This window comes from Natator depressus, chromosome 5, assembly GCF_965152275.1.
Source record: "Natator depressus isolate rNatDep1 chromosome 5, rNatDep2.hap1, whole genome shotgun sequence".
NCBI lineage: Eukaryota > Metazoa > Chordata > Testudines > Cheloniidae > Natator > Natator depressus.
Genome location: NC_134238.1, coordinates 111,436,669 through 111,458,114, shown reverse-complemented (window position 1 = coordinate 111,458,114; position 21,446 = coordinate 111,436,669). Strand labels below are relative to the sequence as shown.

Sequence of the window (21,446 nt, the reverse complement as noted above, 5' to 3'; positions counted from 1 at the left end):
CCTCTGCCATGTACATTGGTCAAACTGGACAGTCTCTACGTAAAAGAATAAATGGACACAAATCAGATGTTAAGAATTATAACATTCATAAACCAGTCGGAGAACACTTCAATCTCTCTGGTCACGCAATCACAGACATGAGGGTCGCTATCTTAAAGCAAAAAAACTTCAAATCCAGACTCCAGCGAGAAACTGCTGAATTGGAATTCATTTGCAAATTGGATACTATTAATTTGGGCTTGAATAGAGACTGGGAGTGGCTAAGTCATTATGCACGGTAGCCTATCTCCCCTTGTTTTTTTTCCTACAAACCCCCCCCCAAGACGTTCTGGTTAAACTTGGATTATTGCTGTGCACATTGTAAGATGAGCTATTACCAGCAGGAGAGTGAGTTTGTATGTGTGTGTGTGTGGGGGGGGGGAAGGGTGAGAAAACCTGGATTTGTGCTGGAAATGGCCCTTCTTGTTGATCACTTTAGATAAGCTGTTACCAGCAGGAGAGTGGGGTGGGAGGAAGTTTTGTTTCATGGTCTCTGTGTGTATATAATGTCTTCTGCAGTTTCCACGATATGCTATGCATCCGATGAAGTGAGCTGTAGCTCACGAAAGCTCATGCTCAAATAAACTGGTTAGTCTCTAAGGTGCCACAAGTACTCCTTTTCTTTTTTCCATCTAAAGATGCAGCTCTAACCTTTGTACAGGGGAAAAAAAAAAAGAGTGACTTGAAAAAGACTTGTATCTCTTGGCTTCAGAAGGGCAGCCTCTCTCACTATTCTCTCTCTACACATCTTATGCCCTTTCTTCCTCATTCCTTTGCTCTTTTTTCTCCTATGTTCCTCTTCTCACCCTCTCATCTATTGTTTCTGTATTGTTCCCTAGCTTGTGAGTGTTTTCCCCTCCCCTCAATCCCTGCCTAAGTCTGTTTTCCTAACCCACCAGACTCACCTTTCATAAGGCTTTTGTTTGGGCTTCTGAAATGAACATAGAAAAGCCAGGAAATTCAGATTTAAAGCTGACCTTCATCTTGCATGTAATTTATGTCACTGTGCCTTTTCATGCTCACAACATGGTGAGTTATGGACATATGGCCTAATACAAGAAATCAGGGGACCTACACCAGTTGGGCCCGGAGTGTTAAGTTGAACTACATATTTCCTGTCTTTTGTCACTTTGTGTCACAAGCTTCACATTATTTAATTGGAAGTTTTGGTAAATTAATTACTTTTCTCTATAAAACCATGCAGACCAGTGTGAGAATGATCCAGGTGTACTCTGTCTTTTACAAAAGCAGATATCTATCTGGCAGCTTTTCAGCAAAGGAGCTTACCCAACAAGATTTGACCGGCCCTTCTGCACCTGGGGAACTGTTTTTTGTTATACACACAGCTGTCTTTTCTCTGACTGGTCTTAAGAAATCAGTCTGATACCCCATTTGAAAATACTGTCCTTGTAGTCACTTAAAAGCAACATTATGCCAAATGGAACAAGTGGCTGCTATTTAGATTGCTGGGTGGCTGATCAATATTCACTGATAAAAGTTTGTACAATTAACCATGTGGGAAATTAAGCATAAAATAATCTATTAATAAAAGTACAAAAAAATTATAAGTTTTTGCTTGTTTCCAATTGCCAAGAGCATGGGAAATAAAAATTCCAGTATTTCCTTAAAAGAACAGTTGGATCAATTTGGCTCATAATTTACTTTTTTTTCTTTAAAACAAACTCTTATTTAAGCCAAGACCAACAGAAATGCTTCCCTGACATTTTAAAAAATAATTTCAGTGGAAACAGATCCTGGTTCAATATTTAAGAAACAGCAACCTGTTTGGAGGCTCTCTCTAGTCAGATACTTATGTCTGTCTAAGGAGTGTGAACATATAGCAAAACACCAAAAGTATTGAACTCTCTAGCTGATTATTACATGATCAGTAAAGACAAACAGGTTATTATTGCTATTTTAGAACAATTGTTCAATGAAAAGGATCATCTTAGACATGAAACTTTTTTTGCCAGTCAAGTTTTAAGATGCGTATGTGGGCAAAACAGCTGGTTATAGACTAGCATGAACCTAATAATTCTAGGTATCTATTTATAATGCAGGATCTGAGAGCCTAACAACTTTTTAATGGCAGCTGCATTTTTAGGAAGTGAAAAAATTATGTTGCACTAAATTTTCTACATCCTGTATCGTGTGTATTTTTTTTTATGAATGTGAAAAAATTACTTTATTTTCTAGAGATAGTGGTAGTCACACAATGGATTTTTTTCACATTGGATTATAAACCTGCGCATGTATACATGTGTATTCCAGTACATAACACATTGATCTACCACAAGCTCTTTGTTTAAGTTGTGATTTTCAAAGGCTTTGTATGTGCATTCTGGGATGTGGGGGACACATTCCTCAACTGGAAGTTATGAACCTTTGTAAACACTTCCTTTCCGAGATGTCTAAGGCCTGGTCTACACTACAGACTATTTTTTCCACAGGGTTGTATTCAGTGCATAGGATGGAAGTGCTCTGGGGATAAATCAGATTTCTGCAATGTAGCCTCATCTGTTGGAAGGGGTGTAGTGAGTGAGACAGGAAGAGAAAGGACAGTCTTCATGGTTGAGGCAGCTGAATGCTGCCCTGGGGAACTGCATTCTCATCCTGCCTATGCCACAGAGTTCCTACGCAATGTGGGGTGAGTCACTTAAACCAAAAACTTTTCACAGATGGTTACTACGGCCAGGTAAAATCCACTAAGGGACTTAGATGTTGCAACGCTGAGCATCATGGCACCTAACATTAGTTTTCCAGAAAATCAGAGAAGCAACATTGTGGTCCATAAAGGCACCTAATTCAGCTTTGTGGATTGCAGTGTTGTCCCTGGGAGTGGAAGACTCTGGGTCCAGATCCCCTGCTCCAGTCACTCTTTATTTTATCCACAGTGGAACAGCTTAAATAGGACAAGTGGAGAGAACCCCCACAACAGAATATCTCATAGCTCAGTGGTTCAGGCACTCTTCTGAGAGGTGGGAGACCTCTGCTCAAATCTGGCAAAGTGGGGTGGGGGTGGGGATTGTACCCAGGTCTCCCACATCTCAGGCAAGTGCTGTAACCCTGGGACTAAAAGCTATAAGGGAGGCACCTCTTCTTCTACCTGCCAGATTTTGAATGGGACCCAATCCAATAGGCAGCTTCTGAGCATGCCGACTGGATCAAGCCCCACACGCAATTTAGGCAGCTTTACATCTATATTTCCCAGTTTGAGAATTGCTGTGGGGCTTAAGTAGGAGATAGGTGGTCGGCTGCCTAGAGGGAGGCAGCAGTGTGCATGCTCAGAGGCTGAAAGTTAGGTACCAAGGGAACTTTTACCCTGCCAAGTAAGCATATGTGCCTACTGGGCTTGGTGGGAGTTTTGCGGATCGCAGTGGAACCAAAACTGGGATTTAAGCACCCAAGTGAGACGTAAGTGCCTAAGGAGGGGGACATGGATCAGTGTTCATGATGCACTCCCCATCAGCCCGGGCTGGGGAAACTAATGATCAACCAGCAGACCAAATTTGGTGATGAATCCTGGTCATGTGCCACCTAAGGCACATTGCGCATATGCTAAGAAGAAGGGCCTACGGCTGGGGTTTAGGTACCTAAGTACCTCTGAGGATCTAGGCCTAACTTCCTCATATTCTGAGTGCCTGACTGGAGACCCTGGGGTCTGATTTGCTGAAGGGCTGAGCACTCACAACTGCAACTGAAGCCTGTGGGAGCTCTGCTCTAACATATAAAATGCTCTTTAATGCTAAATACTCTAAAAAATCTGGGTGCCTGACTGGAGACCTCTGGTGTCTCCACGTGGGCATTCAAAATTAGTGGATGCTTTTGACCTTAATCTCTCTAGGCAGGAATTCCCCCTCTATAAAATGGGGGGTAATAATACCCCCTCATTTCACAGGGGTATTGGGAAAATGAATTAATGTTTGTGAAACACTCAGATACTGTAGTGATGAGTATTGTAGAAAAGCTCATGATTAATTTTGTCTTCAGAGTAGAGTTGAATAGTGCACAGTAAATAAGGCCTAGGGCAATACATAGAACAATGAGGAGAAAACAAAACACTGAATAGCTGCTCATTACATGAGCAGTACCCATCCTATGGCATATAATTTAAGACTATCAATGCACACACACAAAAGGGTTGAATTAAGATTGCACAGTCGACCTTAATTCTGGCACTTCCTAACTTCTGAGTGCCTGATTTTAGAACCTTAACCGTGTTCTTTTTAATATAGTTTTGTTTTGTTGTAATTTCATAGGTTTTAAAAAAGGCAAACTAAACACCCAAATTCCATCAGGTGGGATCATATTGACAACCATATGGTTCATCAGCAAAATCTTTAGATCCATTGCAAAGACCTTTGCCACCTGAACTAACAAAGTAACTGATAGCAGTAGTAGGTTGTCATCCTCTATGTGGTCTGGTACTAGAAGTGGATGAGACACATTTTGCCATTGGATTTCCCAGATATTTGCTGACAGCTGAGGAATGGTTTGACTCAGGAATCATGGTTTCCATTCCAGGCTCTGGAGGGGAGTGTTCTCTAGTGGTCATGGACCCTTCTGTCAGTTCCCCCACGACTTTACCTTCTTCTCAATCCCCTTCAACCTGTCCCTGCCCCAATTCTGTCTCTTTATCTCCTGGCTCCTCATCCAAGTCCCAGTCTGCTTACCCAGCCAGTTCTCCCCACATATCCTGGCTCATCAGCTCTGACTCCCCTCCCCCGACGCCAGTGGTTTCCCCATCTCCCCTTGGCTTCTCATTCTATCTCAGTCTCCACCCCCATCCATTTCTCACCCTCTTTTCCAGTTTTAATCTCTTCTTAGCTATCTCCCAGACCCCTCAGCCACTCCCGCACATCTCTCAGTCCCAGTTCCCCGCCCCCACACCAACCTCCAGTCCCAGTCTCCCTCTTACCTCCCCCAGGTTCCTTGTCCCAATCTACTTCCTTCTCCCCTTCCCCCCCAGTCCAACTATTGTCCCCTCTGCATTTCATTCAGGCAGCTTCCTCCTCCAAGCTGCCTGAGTATTAGCAGGGAAAGCAATAGGAGCTGAGGACAGACAGTCTCCCTGTTTGCAGTTCCTTTGCCTGGTCACCATCCAGCCTGCAGCTGCAGTTGTAGGGGAAAGTCCTGGTCGGCCCCCTGGCCTGGATCATGCTCAGTTCTCACAGATTCTTTGGGGAATTTAACTGCTAAGCTCTAGCAAGTCTCTACTGAGCATGTACGAACTGCATTTTTTGAAAGGCTTATAATTTGGCCAACTTTGGTTGGATTTTCACAGGGATGGCGAAAGGTATCTCCCTGCCACAAAAGGCCACCTGCTAAATTTCAAGTCTCTGCTCCAAAGCGTGGGAGCACTATGGGGGTCAGAAACACTGGGATGTGTGCTCTGCTGAAATGCCCTTTACTGTACTACGGAGTGATGTGTTTTGTACTGGTGTGCTTCACGAAGTGAGCCCATCACAGCCTTTAGGTAGATGTACCCAATTAAAAGACTACACTAACTCAGTAAACTGTTAAATCTTCTAGCTGACATTGAGGGTTGAGGAAGACTGAGTCAAACGACCACCTCAGGCCATAGCCCTTGTAGTTATACGGGCCCTGCAGCATATCCTGCAGGGCAGTAGACTCAGGCTCCTTCACACCAATGTGGAGAGCAAATTCCAGAGTCAAGGGCCCTTCAGTGAGAAGGTTCTGCCACCAGCCCCAAGATATTTAGAATTGAAGGGCTTCTACCTCAAAACCCCAGATTCCAACTGTTGAGACAGAACACGAGTGGAGGGCTAAACCAAAGTAGCCAAGACCAGAACCATAGATGGCTTGATTGAACAACATTGGAATTTCACCAGAAACAGACTGGGAACCAGTACATGCTAGAAAGCACAGGCATAATGGGCTCCATACAAGAAAGACCACTCAGTGCACAGGCTCACGTCAGCTGTAGCCCTGGGGAAGAACACTGCAGTAACTAATTCAGTATGGAGGTGACAAAACATGGCAAACAGTGGTGATGGCTGCATCTGATAGAAAATGACGCAATTTCCTTGACAAGTGTAGATTTAAAAAAAAAACATATTTGACTACTTTTTCATTTGGGATTCACTGCATGTTAAAGGCTTTTACTGCAATAGAGAAATTAGGATGAAAACAATAGAGAAATGAGGATGAAAATTTCATTCTACATTTTCAATTATTATATATGCCAGAGGCCATGACAGTAGATATTCTCACATGAAGAATTTTTACCCAGAGTTAAGGACAGATTAAAATGAGTACAAAGAAATCTGGGAAGTATAAAACAAAGCAGCATACTGCCTGCAAAAAATTAAGTTCTAAGCCATCTGGAGCTGGCAATTATGTCTATTCCTGCCAGACAGATTTCTTTAACATACATTTTGGTTATAATTACTGTTTCATTTGGAAGATATGGGACAATGCCTTACTCACACTTTCATTAGTCTAAACAATGAAGAGTCCTTGTGGCACCTTAGAGACTAACAAATTTATTTGGGCATAAGCTTTCGTGGGCTATAACCCTCTTCATCAGATGCATGGAGTGGAAAATACAGTAGCAGGTATAAATACACAGCACATGAACAGATGGGAGTTGCCTTACCAAGTAGGAGGTCAGTCTAATGAGACAATTAAATTAACAGTAGGATACCAAGGGAGGAAAAATTACTTTTGAAGTGGTAATGAGAGTGGCCCATTTCGAACAGTTGACAAGAAGGTCTGAGTAACAGTAGGGGGAAATTAGTATGGTGGAAATTAGGTTTTGTAATGACTCAACCACTCCCAGTCTTTATTCAGGCCTAATTTGATGGTGGCAGAGGGGCATTGCTGGCACATGATGGTATATATCAAATTGGTAGATATATAGATGTGCTGGCCATCATGTGCCAGCAATGCTCCTCTGCCATGTACATTGGCCAAACCGGACAGACATTCTCTACGCAAAAGAATAAATGGACGTAAATCTGACATCAGGAATTATAACATACAAAAACCAGTAGGAGAACACTTCAATCTCCCTGGTCACTCAATAACAGACCTAAAAGTGGCAATTCTTCAACAAAAAAACTTCAAAAAGAGACTCCAACATGAAACTGCAGAACTGGAATTAATTTGCAAACTGGACACCATCAAGTGCCAATGCCAAATGTAAAGCAGAGCAATCTCAGGACTGCTTTACTTTATGTTGGCTGCCCAGGGTTCCCAAGGGGCTGTTCCAATAGCCAGGCATTGTCAGAACATAGCGCTACCATGGCCATACTTCATTTCCTCCAAGGAATCCCTAGTTTGCCAAATCCACCAGGTTTATTAATGTTTAGCACTGCCAGAGCAGCACAAAGTGGCTGAAGAGTACACCATCTGAGTGTCTGGTCCAAGGTATTGAAAACAACAAACAAGATTTTATTGATTTGCATCAAAGACACTTTTAGCATAAAACAGCTAATGGCTTGCAAATAAGTTGTGACAAGTTTCTAAAATTCAAATAGGTAAGTCTCTCCAAAATGCTGACAGTATTGTTAAAAGCTCATGCTATAACCTCTCATTTTAGCAGTGACGTGCTGTCTGTATATGCAAAGCATGCATTGTATGTCCTGCATGCCTGACTAGCTGTGTGTTATTCAACTGGCACACCATGGGACAATCCTGTCTAGCCCCCTTGGGAGACACCATTTTGTGTATAGGATGACCTCACATGTACTGTATGTGGGAGGTCACACAGCATGAAGGATGTCATTTTGGACCTAAGGCATGCAAGTGAGTTATTGCGTGTCTCACTAGAATTGTCACAGCATGCCCCGAGTCTTGTTAAATTCAAATATATGTATTGTCTCTTTGCTAGTATTTGCAAGCGTCTTACTTGTTCTAAGCAATAGTGATGATTTCTTTGATAGTTATTGCTGCTGCAGCTCATATATAATACAAAAGCATCCGTAATTGCATTTATCAGTCAAATCAAGTTTAATAACCTGGAACTACCTAAATCCTATCCCGTGTTTATAGTAGATTTACATGTCTATTGCTATAGAGATAGATATATACTTATCACCATGTAATATGTACAGCGCATGTAACAGCTGGAAAATATAGTAACAATTATAGCGAAGGTACCTAAGCATTTCCGTTATAAAAACCCCATTTTTCAATGGGGGTTTATTATGACTTTCTCAAACTTTTACCTTTCTGGCTGACATTTTCCGGATGGGATCTTTGGCCAGGGGTGAAGGTTCTAGGAAAGTATGATCAAACGTAGTTCAGCAAGTACTGAGAACAACAAAAAATCTTGCAAATCTTTTTGGATAACTCCTGGGCTTCCATGTCTGGGAAAGAAAGATGAAAATTGGCAAAGCTCCCCACTGTATCCCTGTGAAAATCCAGTTTGATTGTACATGGCACATGGATGGTAATTTTTAAAAATAATAATAACCCTTCTTTTATTAACGATCTCTCCATTTCTAACAATAGCCATGTGACTTGAGCTAGAAAACAAAGTCTAGTTCCTTACCAGCCCTCCTCCTGTCTCAGAGAGCTGTATAACACCAGCATACTAGAAGAAGAGGGCTGTAGCATGCATCAGAAATTACATATTCTACTAAAAATGTGAGTGGAGTTTGGAATTCCAATGTACCCTCCATTGCAAGCCCCCCTTCTCAGGCTCCTGCCTTCCCTCTTCCCCTTTACACCACTCATTCACATTTACTGCTTCTTTCAAAGAAGCCACTATTTTAGCAAAGAACACCACTGGCTATGATTTTAAGCTCTCTGCTTTGATGTGCAAGCTATATGCTTTACATCTGCATTACAATTAGTGTATATGCATGATCAGATTACACAGGTCAATGGACACGTAAGCAGTTTCCTAGCTGTTGTTACTGTGTTTTGTTTTGTCATGAAGCGTACAGATTACATGCATCTGCTGCAAATCTTTACTGGAAAACAAATAATTACAATTAGAGATGGCTTTGATCTGAAAGACTAGAGCCAGCTCCTCCCTCCCCAGACTTCGGGGATGCTTGGTCTAAATTTTGGGCTTTATCTTTGCCCTGGTCTTAAATAAGGAGAAAAAGGGAGAGCAAGCCCATGCACAGGAACCTTGCGTGGCTCTGAGTGTAGGGGCTGGGAATCTGATACCCTCACCAAGAGCAAATGGATGGAGGGTAGGGAGTGGGAAGAAACTTCCTTTTCCCCCTGAGTGCACAGTCCCAATCTTTAGACACAGATTACTGACATCAGAGACCACAATGGGTTTTTTAGAAGTGTAAGTATCTGTGATGTCGCTGCAGCTATTATAGATAGTGTCAATGTGAGGCACTAATGGGTTGCAAAATTCCTTTTTCCAGATCTGTATTTATGAGCCCTCTGGATGCGTGGTTGGTTGTAAAACGTATTTTGAACAGAACTTTGTTTATACATTTTACTAGGGATCTCAGAGTATGTCATAAAGGAATGAGATACCAGTAGTGCAATGAGTGTAGACAAATGGAGCTGATATGGAGTGACCAGATGTCCTGATTTTATAGGGACAGTCCCGATTCTTGGGTCTTTTTCTTATATAGGCTCCTATTACCCCCCCCACTCCCTGTCCCGATTTTTCACATTTGCTGTCTGGACACCCTAAGGTGATATCATGAGGTGAGCCTTGGCTATGCATGCTGATCTGTTCAGAGAGGAAATACTTGGCAGCGCATGGGGGGGTTATCCCTATCACTTCAGAAAGTGTAATGAGAACTATCATTTCAGTTTGAACAGCCACTGGGTATTGCATAAGGTATGGCACTTCTAATTATATCTAAAATACTGCATCTTCCTCGTACTGCACTGCAGCATCAGTTCTGCATCTGAGCCCTGTTGTGAAATTTAACCAGACAAGCTTATGTTTCAAAGTGTAAGGGTGCATCTACACTAGGAAAATACATCAAGGTTAACTTGGGCCAGTTCTACACATAAACTTACATGGGTATAAATACGTCGCTCAGGGGTGTGAAAAATCCACACCCCTGAACAACACAGTTATACCGACCTAACTGCTGGTGTAGACAGCGCTATGTTGACGGGAGGGCTTCTCCTGTTGACATAACTACCGCCTCTTGCAGCGGTGGATTAACTCCCCCTTCGGTGTCATAACATCTTCACTGAAGTGCTACAGCAGCGCAGCTGCAGCGTTTTAAGTGTAGACCTGTCCTATACACTGCAACTCTTTCCCTAGCAAAGACCCAAATTAATACCTTCTGCCGTGATGTAGCTGTATGAGTCCTTTAGGGTTTGCAGAAAACAGTTCTCCTGAGATTAAATACAACAGTGAATTGAAAAAACAAACAAGCCAGATTTTGTGCAAAATACTGGTCCGCTTCCACCAACTTCAGTGGGAGCAGGATTGGGCCCTTAAACTTTTGATTAAGAGTTTAGGCCCCAGTCCTGCAAACCTACTCATTTGATTAACTTTAAACTTGTGAATAGCCCCGTATCAATGGAACTATTCACAAGCTTAAAATTACGCACATAGATACAGGTTTAGAGGATTGTGGCCTTAATCTTTAAAAATGACATTATGTTTAAAGTCTTTAAACCTACCTGGGAATTTGTTCACCTGGAATTATTTCAGGTTTCCTGGAATTAATTCCTACGAGAGAGAGGATTTTTTTTTAACACTACAAAAACTTTATTTCAAGGGCATCCAAACCAGTGCAAACTTGAACCAAGAGAACATTTATAGCACAAATAAGTTAGTTTGCCAGTAAAATGTTTTATTCTCCTGGCTGAGCTTTTAGAGACTTATGTTTGAATAAGGGCTTTAATGCTCATAGCCTGTCTTCACCTTGATCAAGAAGAAAGACACAAGGGCCAGTTGTGATGGGAGGACTGGGACTCAGGAGGTTTGGGCTATCTTCCACCATGGGTGACCTTAGGCAAGTCATTTAATTTCTGTGCCTTCTGCAAAATGATGATAATATTAATGCTTACCCACCTTTGCAAAACACTGAGATCTAGGGATGAAAAGCATTAATAATTACTATTATTATGAATCTCCCATTGAGTCAGCAGTTCTAGGACCAGGGCCCATTGTCCTGTGTTTAATATATCACAGTGTGTTGCAACGGAAACGACTGTGACATCATAAATAGGATTCTGACTCCACTGCAGGATAACACAGGAAGAAAAGAAGGGCTATGGGGAAGCAAATCCTTATTAAAACAAATATTTTCAATAAGTGGCAAGAGGTATACAGAAAACAAGTGAAATCATGGCAGCTGAACAGCTAGATGTGTGCATGTGTGTATATATGAGCTATTTCCACATGGAACTGCTCCATCAGAACTTAAGTACTCAGTAGCAAACAGCGACCAGTCTTCTGAATAATTGTGTCAGCCTTTCCACTTTCCCCTTCCATTCCTCCACATACTCCTATACCGTAAATGTCCACCTCCATAATGCCAACGCAATGGCTCCCATCATCATTAACAATTACATTAAATCTGTTCAAGTGGATGCAGAAGCTGAAGTCAGCACAAAAATTCAAATGATGACAAACAGCATGATATGCAGAAAGGGGTTGGTTATTATATCACATGTTTAGATGTATAGGTCAGTTCATCTTTAGCTAAATATCTAGTTATTTAACAGCTGTTATGAGTCAGCTGGATAGAGGATTAGTTGTTTTTTTTAAAAAGTGTGGTGGTGAAAAAATGCTTTAATCTTGAGCTACAATAGAAGAACAAGTTAGGTCATGTCACATCTAGTAATTTTGGTTCTCCAATACTACTTAAAAGCGCATCATTGTTCATACAGAAGGTGAAATGGTTTGACGTAGGTCTTCATATGGCAATCAGAAAATAGCTGAGAGAGGCTTTTCAGTGACTACTATGATTAAACATTATAGGACAAAGAAAAGGAGTACTTGTGGCACCTTAGAGACTAACCAATTTATTTGAGCATAAGCTTTCGTGAGTTACAGCTCACTTCATCGGATGCATCCGATGAAGTGAGCTGTAACTCACGAAAGCTTATGCTCAAATAAATTGGTTAGTCTCTAAGGTGCCACAAGTACTCCTTTTCTTTTTGCGAATACAGACTAACACAGCTGCTACTCTGAAACCTGTCATTATAGGATAAACATCTCAGTGAACTGACACCAATCAAAATGCTTTACAGTATGGAATTCTTCACTCATCATTCTTCTTTTTTATCTATCTATACTATTATGCATTCCCCATCCCAATACTATGAAAGGACCTCACAACAATCAATTAATTTATCTTCACATCACCCCTGTGATAAGGGGACTTGAGACACAGAGATTATGGGCCCAAATATTGGTCTTAGTGTCCCCTTGTGTGGCTTCAAAAGCATAAAGGGGCTGAAAAGCTGGTAGATCTGGCCACAAGGGACTAGCCCCAATGTCATCGGTTTCCCTGGGGATCATATAACCAGCGTAATGGCTTTGCATTACACACCCCCTTCACAACTTTAGCATAGGAGGTCTCTCCGGAGTGTGACTGTTGGTAGGGGGTGTGGCTGAGGTGCCACAATACACCTATTCTCAGTTGCCAAAACAGCTTCTTGGGGTTTTCAGCAGCCAAGTATACGTTCTATACATCCAAGTTTTAAAATGTTCACCTTAAACTCTGTCTACATTAATGAAATGAGGTGAATAATATTGACCTACCCCACAGAGAGACTGTGACTAGTAAATAGTTAATAACTGCAAACTGCTACAAGGCCTAAAGCTCACCAGAACCACACAGAATCCTGCAGGGATGGGGACCAAGCAACCCTCAGACCTCCACCACATTCAAATATCATCTCCTGCAAAACTTTTCAAAATATTGATAAACATGCATAAGCTTCAGCATAAGTAGTTGAGGCCCATACCCCAGTAGGAGGCTGGGGCAGGACTGAAATTACTAACAGTAGTAGTAGTTGGGAAGGAGAAGCAGGGGGTTTGGGTGGCAAATTATTTTGCAAGCATGGCAAAAGTTTAAGGCCAGGCCTGGAATTTACTTATAGGCTAACCTCAACACTTGGAGCTGGGGGTGTGATTCCCAGCTCGTGTAGACAGATCCATGTTAGCTCTCAATCAAGATAGCAGGTTACAAATAGTAGTATGTCCATGGTAGCTCAGCCACCACATACCCATGGGGTCCAGGCAGGTTTGCACTTGGGGCAGCTAGCCTGTGCTGTTGCTGCTCATGGCTTCCTGTGCTACTGTGGCTACACTACTATTTTTAGCACGCTAGCTTGAGGAGAGCTAGCATGAGTATGTCTGCTGGAGCTGGGAACCACATCGCCACCTCCAAGTCTAGATGTAGCCATAGTGAGCTCAGACATAGAGTGACAGACACAGAATGAGAGTGCCAAAATTGTTTCAATGCATTGCAAATTGCAATTCCAGTTACAAAAACTAAGTTTTCTGGAGTAAAAATGGCTTCATTCTATGAAGGCTCCACTACATATTCTGTTGGAGCAGTGGGCTGGGACTCAGGAGACCTGGGTTCTATTTCTGACTCAGTCACTGGCTTGCTGGGTGGCCTTGGGCAAGTCACTTCACCTCCAGATGCCCCGTCAGTAAAGCGGGAATAAAAATACTGACTTCCTTTGTAAAGTGCTTTGACATCTACTGATGAAAAGCACGAAGTAAAAGAGCTAGGTATTGTTATTATATTCCATTAATTCCAACAAATATGCCTTACCTTCCTCATACAGGTAGTCCCATTTAAATCAGTGGGATTATCTGGCTGCCTAAGGCTTTCTTGGGATGTAAAGTTCTCTTGCCATTCTCTGAAACTATGCCATGCCCCAGTCCAATGGAGTCCCAAGGAAGAGACTCAGCTGAAACTCACTTTCAACGTGTGTCACACTCAAGCCTTGTAGGAAAGGGACCCTTCCCTACAATAGGGACCTTTTTGAAAAAACGTTATACTGTTCCTACGAACACTTCAGCTAAAATGCTGTTAGCAGTGGTGGGGAATTTAAAAAAAAAATCTTAATGTGGACAAGGCTACCGCAGAGAGACGGACAGGGGAGCTGTGTTGATGAAACACCAAGGCAAGGAACCCTGGGAAACACAGGAGCTGTACTGGGTACTTTGTATTTTTTGTTTTTATTTTTTGCATTTACTTTTTGGAAAACTGCTTGGTAGCAAAGCAGTTACAGACAAGCACCAAACCGATGTCCTTGGATTAACCAAGGATTTACCGATTACTCCTTGGATGAACCAAGCCCCCCTATAATAAAAACACCACCCCAAGATGGAGATTTTGATGTTCAAACCTGATCTGCCAATGAACTTCTCTTTCCTGTCATTCAGCTTCTGGTCCTGTGACAAAAGGCAAATAAGGTTTGTTAGAATTATTTTATATAATGCTACTAATGCAAAAAAAAATTGGAAAATGTGTTCAATTGTACACAGTGATGCAGGCTCATGGTGAATTAAAAACTGGAAGTTAATATTGTTTTAAGAAAGGAACGTGGTTCTGTTTTAACTAATTTGGGCAGTTTGAGGAAATGCTATAAAGACTATTCTAAAAATAGGATTGTGTACAATTTAAAAAGATGATTTTATGAGAATGTATATGTATCTCATTTATCATATTCTTTTATTATTCATAATTATACCTTGCACTCAGAAGACCTGATCCTGTAGTCCTCACAGATTTCAGCTGGAGTTTTGTTATAGACCACCATTCTACAAGCTGCTGTACCTGAGTAAATCCTTGTGCCTGCATGGAGTTACATCCCATGAAAAACCACGATGCTCATGGGAAATGCAGGATTGTGCCCATGTAGACCTTTTCATCTGAGGATCTCAAATGGCTTTAATAACATTACTACACAGTAGACATAGTTTAACATTTTCCCATAAATTACTCCTAATTTTGCAACCAGAAAGGTATATTTAATATTTTCAGTTTTTTAAAAGAACTTCTAAATTATCTGAATTACAGCCAATAAGTGAGAGCAAGGGTTCTCAAATTCTTTTCATAGCATGGGTTACATCTTAATTTAAATTGTCTTTTGGTTGCCTCCCTTCCATTTGCCATCAATTGATCACTTCTCCCGCAGTTGCTGTCACATCTCATTGCTGTGGCAATTGTAGAAATTGTTTACACTGAGAAGTAAAATTAAGGAAGTATGAGCTATGCTTTGTCTGTCTTCTAATGAAATGTAGCAGCTGGAAATAAGTAGAGCCAAAACTAAGGATCCAAATTTAGCAAAGGGTAGAAGCATGTACTTAACTTTAAGCATGTGCTTAAGTGCTTTGCTGAATTGGAGCCCAAACCACCAGCCAGCTTCAGAGAGCACAGTTTCAGACCACTCCTAGTTTTGATGCACTATCTTCTGGTTTATTCTAGTCTGTGTTACGATTCAAAAAATTAAAAAACAAAGTTGGAGGTGCTCTCTGTAATTGTACGAATTAAAAAAAAGTAAAAAATAGTGGGAACACCTCCAGTTCTCCTGGAAATTTCCATGGTTCTTGGAAAAGAGAGTGACGTTGAGCAGTAGATAAGTGGGGAGATGTTGATTCAGATCTCCCAATTTAATTAACAGATGAACTACACCTTTTCACAGAACAACTTTTCACAGAATCATTAAAAATAATCAGGTCTTTAATTAGTTATTCTGAGTTCACACTGTACCAGATCTGTATTTCAATGTACCCTTTGATTTAGTTTAATTATGAGATTTGAGTCATTTTATCAGACTCATCTGGGTTTATGAATCTTAGAAACTGGACTAGATCAAAGCACATTAAAAAACTGTTAATCTGTGTTAACAGGGTCTACACAGATTTTTTTTAAAACCAAAATAGTTATAGTGGAATAATCTTTAGCCCTGGTCTACACTGAGGGGGTGGGGGGGAGAATCAATCTAAGTTACGCAACTTCAGCTATGTGAATAATGTAGCTGAAGTTGACGTACTTAGATTGACTTACCGTGGCGTCTTCACTGCGGTGAGTTGACTGCTGCCGCTCCCCCATTGACTCCGCCTGTGCCTCTCGCGGCAGTGGAGTACAGGAGTCGACAGGAGAGTGGTCAGGGGTCGATTTATTGTGCTTTGATCTAGTCCAGTTTCTAAGATTCATAAACCCAGATGAGTCTGATAAAATGACTCAAATCTCATAATTAAACTAAGGCCTTGTCTACACAAAAATACAGTTTCTTCTGCTTTAACTATACCAATATTGTTAAAGTGGTATAAACCTCCTACTGTGGACCCATTTATATCTGTATAAAGGTGCTTTATACAGGTATAACTATTCTCATATGGGAAGGGGAATAAGCTATGCTGGCATAAGGTACCTTTATACTGGTATAATTGTGTCCACACTTAGGCTATGTCTTCACTACCTGGAACTCCCACTGACATCAATGAGAATTTTGACTGCAGACAATGCAGGCTCAGTCTCAGAGTGTTGAAAACACAGTGATCACAGGGAGAATCAAAGATCTGCCACATTCACGATAAAGATAAAAACGCTAAAGGATCTGATTACTTTTGCAATATAAAACTGGCACTCAGTTCACTGTAGTCCTGACTTCCACCCTTACTCATGCTGAATAATACCTTACTACATGACCAGTCACACTGCTTTCAATGGACTTGTCTACATGGATGGCACCACAGTGCCGTTTACGGGGGTGTGAATTGTAGAGCACTCTAAGATGTTGCACTCTGATTGGTACTACTTGTGTAGTAAAGTACCTAATCAATATGAGTTACGGCAAAAGAAGGAGGCCGTAGCGACAGTTATGGGAAAACTATATGATCATTACCTACCTTTCTTGGGAAGATTGTTAATCTACTTGCAGTCGGGATCCTTCCTTATTATTCCTGAAGGCAACAGACATTTTATTCAGTTAGATTTGGAAGTCAGTTACATCAGTATAAATGACAGGAATATATCCCATGGAGAATTACAAGGCTACAGAGTGCAAAAACCCTGATCCTGAGTTCACACCAAGATCTAGATGCAAGCAATAAGTTACGTAAACTAAAATCATTTACTGTAATTTTCTTTCTTTAATTAAAAAAAATATGCCTGCACTTAAAAAAACCCCTCTCTATAAAGCGGGTGTATTAAAATATTTTTTTAATGAAAATTGGTTGTGGTACAGAATACTATAAATTGAATAGGTTTTTCATAATGGGGAAAAAGTTGGTCAGTGTCAGCTTCTACCAGAACAATACCCCAAATTCTCCATCAAGTTTGGTCCTGTAAGGGTAATTAGGGTTGTACTTTGAGTCACTATGCCATGATTCTCATGCAACATATTTAAAGGCACATACAACTAAGCACATTCACAATAGAATTTCTAATATGTTACGAACGACAGGTATATTAACATTCATGCTCCCATCTCACATTTCACTGGGAGTAGCATGTACAGTGTATGGGAGCATTTCACCAGATATTTTTAGCATACCAAAATAATTATAATGAATATACATATTTTCTATGTGAAGTCCGTGTGAACACGTCCTTTGATTACACTTAGTTTAATGTGCTTTAAGGGACATGTAGTTACTAAATTTTCTGCTCTTACAACTTTCAAAGGTCTGAGCATGTAATGGCTTAGAAGCAGAATTTTGACAGATATGTATAGTTTCAGAGTTTTGGGGATTGGTTCAGAAAAGCATCCAAAAGTTTGGATACTTATCTGAACCTCTTGAGTCTTGAAATTGGGGTAGAACTCTGACAAAAACAGGATTTTTAATGAAGTTTCTAGAGTTTCTGATCATAGCCAAATATATCCTGAAAACAGTACTTTTTTGTTGCATTCAGCATTATCTGTCGTGGTCCAAAGTACAGAGTTTCCAAGAAAAATTTCTAATTAAAAAAAAAAAATCTATCTGAACATTTTAGATAAAAAATTGGTTTTAATTTATATTTAGTTCTAACGGAGTTAAATGAAGATTCCATAATGAATAATTTATTAATTGAGTTTGGTCTCTTTTTCTGTTTTGTGACTTGTCCATAAACAGGTTGTAATGGTCTTACATTTGTTATCTGAAATTGTGTAAATTTCTTCACAATACTTTCTCCCTAATAGTTTGCCACAGTTCATTGTGAGTATCTGATAGGTAAGCTTTGAAATTTAGTGTTAGTTAGCTACCTAACTCCAGTGCCATTGGTTTGTGCCCTGTCTAGACAATTTAGTCATTATGATTTGTATTACAGTAGCATCCTGAGGCTCCAGCAGAGATCAGGCCCTCCTTGTTCTAGGTGGTGTATGAATACATAGCAAGAATGAGTCCTGCCTTGACCATCTAAATAGACAAAACTGGTTCCTATTTTTACAGTTGGGAAACTAAGGCACACAGAAACTCAGTGAATTGTCCAAGGTCACACAGTGAGCCTGTGGCACAGTAAGGAACTGAACCCAGATCTCCTAGGTGCTAGTACAGTGTCTTAACCACAGGATCATCCTTCCTTTCCTTTCCTTGTGCAACTAAACAACAGTAACTAACTTTTCTCATGTGTGTACTTGTTTGGTGCATTGAACCCCAAACACAGTCCAAACTTCAAATGTGAAATATTACAGTTCAACTTACAGTCTGAAACTCTTTCTATTAAACAGAGCTTTAAAACTTACCGGTAATTACTCCAAAATTCTCAGCTCAGGCTTATAATGGAAACTGTCTTACACCCTTAACTATAGAGTCATTAGTATGGCTCCATAATACATAAGTGACCTAGAAGCATGTTACTGCTGCCCTAGGACAAGTCTAAGTCATACAATGGCATTTTCCCTGAGTAGGTGTATTTAGCTCATTTAATCGAGGCTTTGATTGATTGCACCTCTCTTTTTGGCTAGCATGCTTGTCAGGGATATAAAGGGTTGACAGTGTATTAGTCATTTGCCCAGAGAAAAAGCTTTCGTAATGAACTGAAAACCTGAAAATTGTGTTTGTGTTTTTTTAAGCTTTCCTTTTCTTGTACTAATGAAATTTATGCAAACACCACATAAACGGGTGAAACTGATAGATGTTGTGGTGTGGGATGCAATAGGGCAAGGTGTTAAATAATTTATTACATGTCAACTTTAAAAAAAAAAAACCACAACCTTTTTGCTTGCATGTTATTCTGAAATTATCCATGCCAGGTAAATTAATAGCACATGGGAGAAACAAAGCAGTACAAACTTGTCACTTCTATATTATTTGTGTGTCCTCCAGGTAATGGCAAATCTGAACATGATAGCCCGAGAGGTCTGTACACAATAAACATTGATTTCTTCATCTTAATAAAAATAATCATGCAAGCTGGGGGTGAGGGGAGAGGACATGATGACTCATAGAACTGGCAATGGAATAAAGGATACATTTAAAATGTGTTTGGCACAGAGGCTTAAGAATGAGTGATCTTGGAATCTGAACTTCCCTCCTTTCACCTTTAAAATAGTGGTCTTGATCCAAAGTCCATTGAAATCAATCGAATTGTTGCAAAAAAAGCTAACATCATTCTGGGATGTATTAGCAGGAGCATTGTAAGCAAGACACAAGAAGTAATTCTTCCGCTCTACTCCACACTGATTAGGCCTCAACTGGAGTATTATGTCCAGTTCTGGGTGCCACATTTCAGGAAAGATGTGGACAAATTAGAGAAAGTCCAGAGAAGAGTAACAAAAATGATTAAAGGTCTAGAAAACATGACCTATGAGGGAAGACTGAAAAAACTGGGTCTGTTTAGTCTGGAGAAGAGAAGACAGAGGGGACATGATAACAGTTTTCAAGTATATAAAAGGTTGTTACGAGGAGGAGGGGAAAAAATTGTTCTTAACCTCTGAGGATAGGACAAGAAGCAATGGGCTTAAATTGCAGCAAGGGCGGTTTAGGTTGGACATTAGGAAAAACTTCCTGTCAGAGTGGTTAAGCACTGGAATAAATTGCCTAGGGAGGCTGTAGAATCTCCATCATTGGGGAATTTTAAGAGCAGGTTGGACAAACACCTGTCAGGGATGGTCTAGATAATACTTAGTCCTGCCTTGAGTGCAGGGGACTGGACTAGATGACCTCTTGAGGTCCCTTCCAGTTCTATGGTTCTATGAATATTCCCAGTGACTTCAATGGGTTTTGCATTAGACCATAAATGAGGCATACAGGCTGGAGTGCAAGTTGTACTGCAGCTGCTTATTCTGTATCTTTCTGTGGATAAATGAAGAACTTCAGCTTCCAGAGATGTCACAGCAATGTGTTTTGTGAGCACTAGAGTCCTGATTTTCTACTGCTTTGTACCTTGTGTAGGCTTTACACCAGTATGCAATGGGCCCGATTCTCCTCTCATGCTTGTGTAAACCTGAAGTAACTCCATTAACTTTAACTGGCATGAAACTGGCCGAAGTGAGTCCAAGGAGTATAAAGTGGGTGTAAAATGCTACCAGAATTTGAATTCTCCATTCTTTCACACCAGTGGCAGCCTTTAACCCTACTTTGTACAGGTACAAGTTACTATACAAAGTGAAAGGCAGTGGTGGAGAATCAGGCCTTAAAGGATGAATCCTGCATTACAGTTCTAAGAATAATTGATTTTTTAGGTTACTGGGCCACTGGGAAAAACCCCAACAACAACTACTTTGTTTTTTTTTTTTAATTTTAGAGGGGTCAACCCGAAATGAGAAACGTTCAGTTCTCTTGGTGAAATAAAAACAAACAAACAAATTTGGTTTGAATTGACTGAAATGATTCGTTTGACTTGAAACAAAACATTTAATTGCATTTTCAGGTTTTCAAAAACTTTTTATTAAATTCAGGCAAATTTCAAAACAAATTATAATCTTGAAACTAAAAACTGAAATACTTTGTTTTGAAAATGTAATGAAACATTTCAATTTTTTCCTCAATTTTTTTCCCCAGATGAAACTATTCACCAAATTTGCAAATAATTTTGGTTGACTTGAAACTGCATTTTTTTGGTGAATAAAAAACTCATCTGAAAAGTTTCACCCACCTTTACTTATGAATAATTCACATTTGCCTGCCACTGGTGGCAGTCACCTTGCTGGCTGGCTGCTGCCTGTGGGTCTAGTACTCCTGCTGCACGGACAGATTTGAGGGATCTGGCAGGCTGTCTGCCTCTGTGAACAGTCATCACAAGGCTGGGAAGGGGAGCAGGCTGGAACCTGAAGATGTCCATTAATTTGCCTGGCCTCTAGTTAAAGGTGTATGGTTCACACTTAAGAGATGCATTCCGAATGCATCCGATGAAGTGAGCTGTAGCTCACGAAAGCTTATGCTGAAATAAATTTGTTAGTCTCTAAGGTGCCACAAGTATTCCTTTTCTTTTTGCTACTCTGAAACTTAAGAGATGGGCTCCCAGAATGCCCCTCATGGATTTGAGTCCTCAGTGGGCAGCAAAAATAGTCTTCCACTCCTGGCTAAAAACTTTAAAAAGCTT

At 40.6% G+C, this 21,446-nt stretch overlaps 1 long non-coding RNA gene across 1 annotated transcript; it reads right to left on the bottom strand.

Annotated features, from left to right (window-relative positions):
- Nucleotides 1-8,237: 8,237 nt before the first annotated feature.
- LOC141988300 (uncharacterized) lies at nucleotides 8,238-16,857 on the bottom strand. The gene is made up of 4 exons (XR_012639726.1): nucleotides 16,829-16,857; nucleotides 14,320-14,365; nucleotides 10,624-10,672; nucleotides 8,238-8,372 (listed from the first exon to the last, which is right to left on the bottom strand). It is a non-coding gene; the product is annotated as an uncharacterized LOC141988300 (long non-coding RNA).
- Between the last annotated feature and the right edge of the window lie 4,589 nt (nucleotides 16,858-21,446).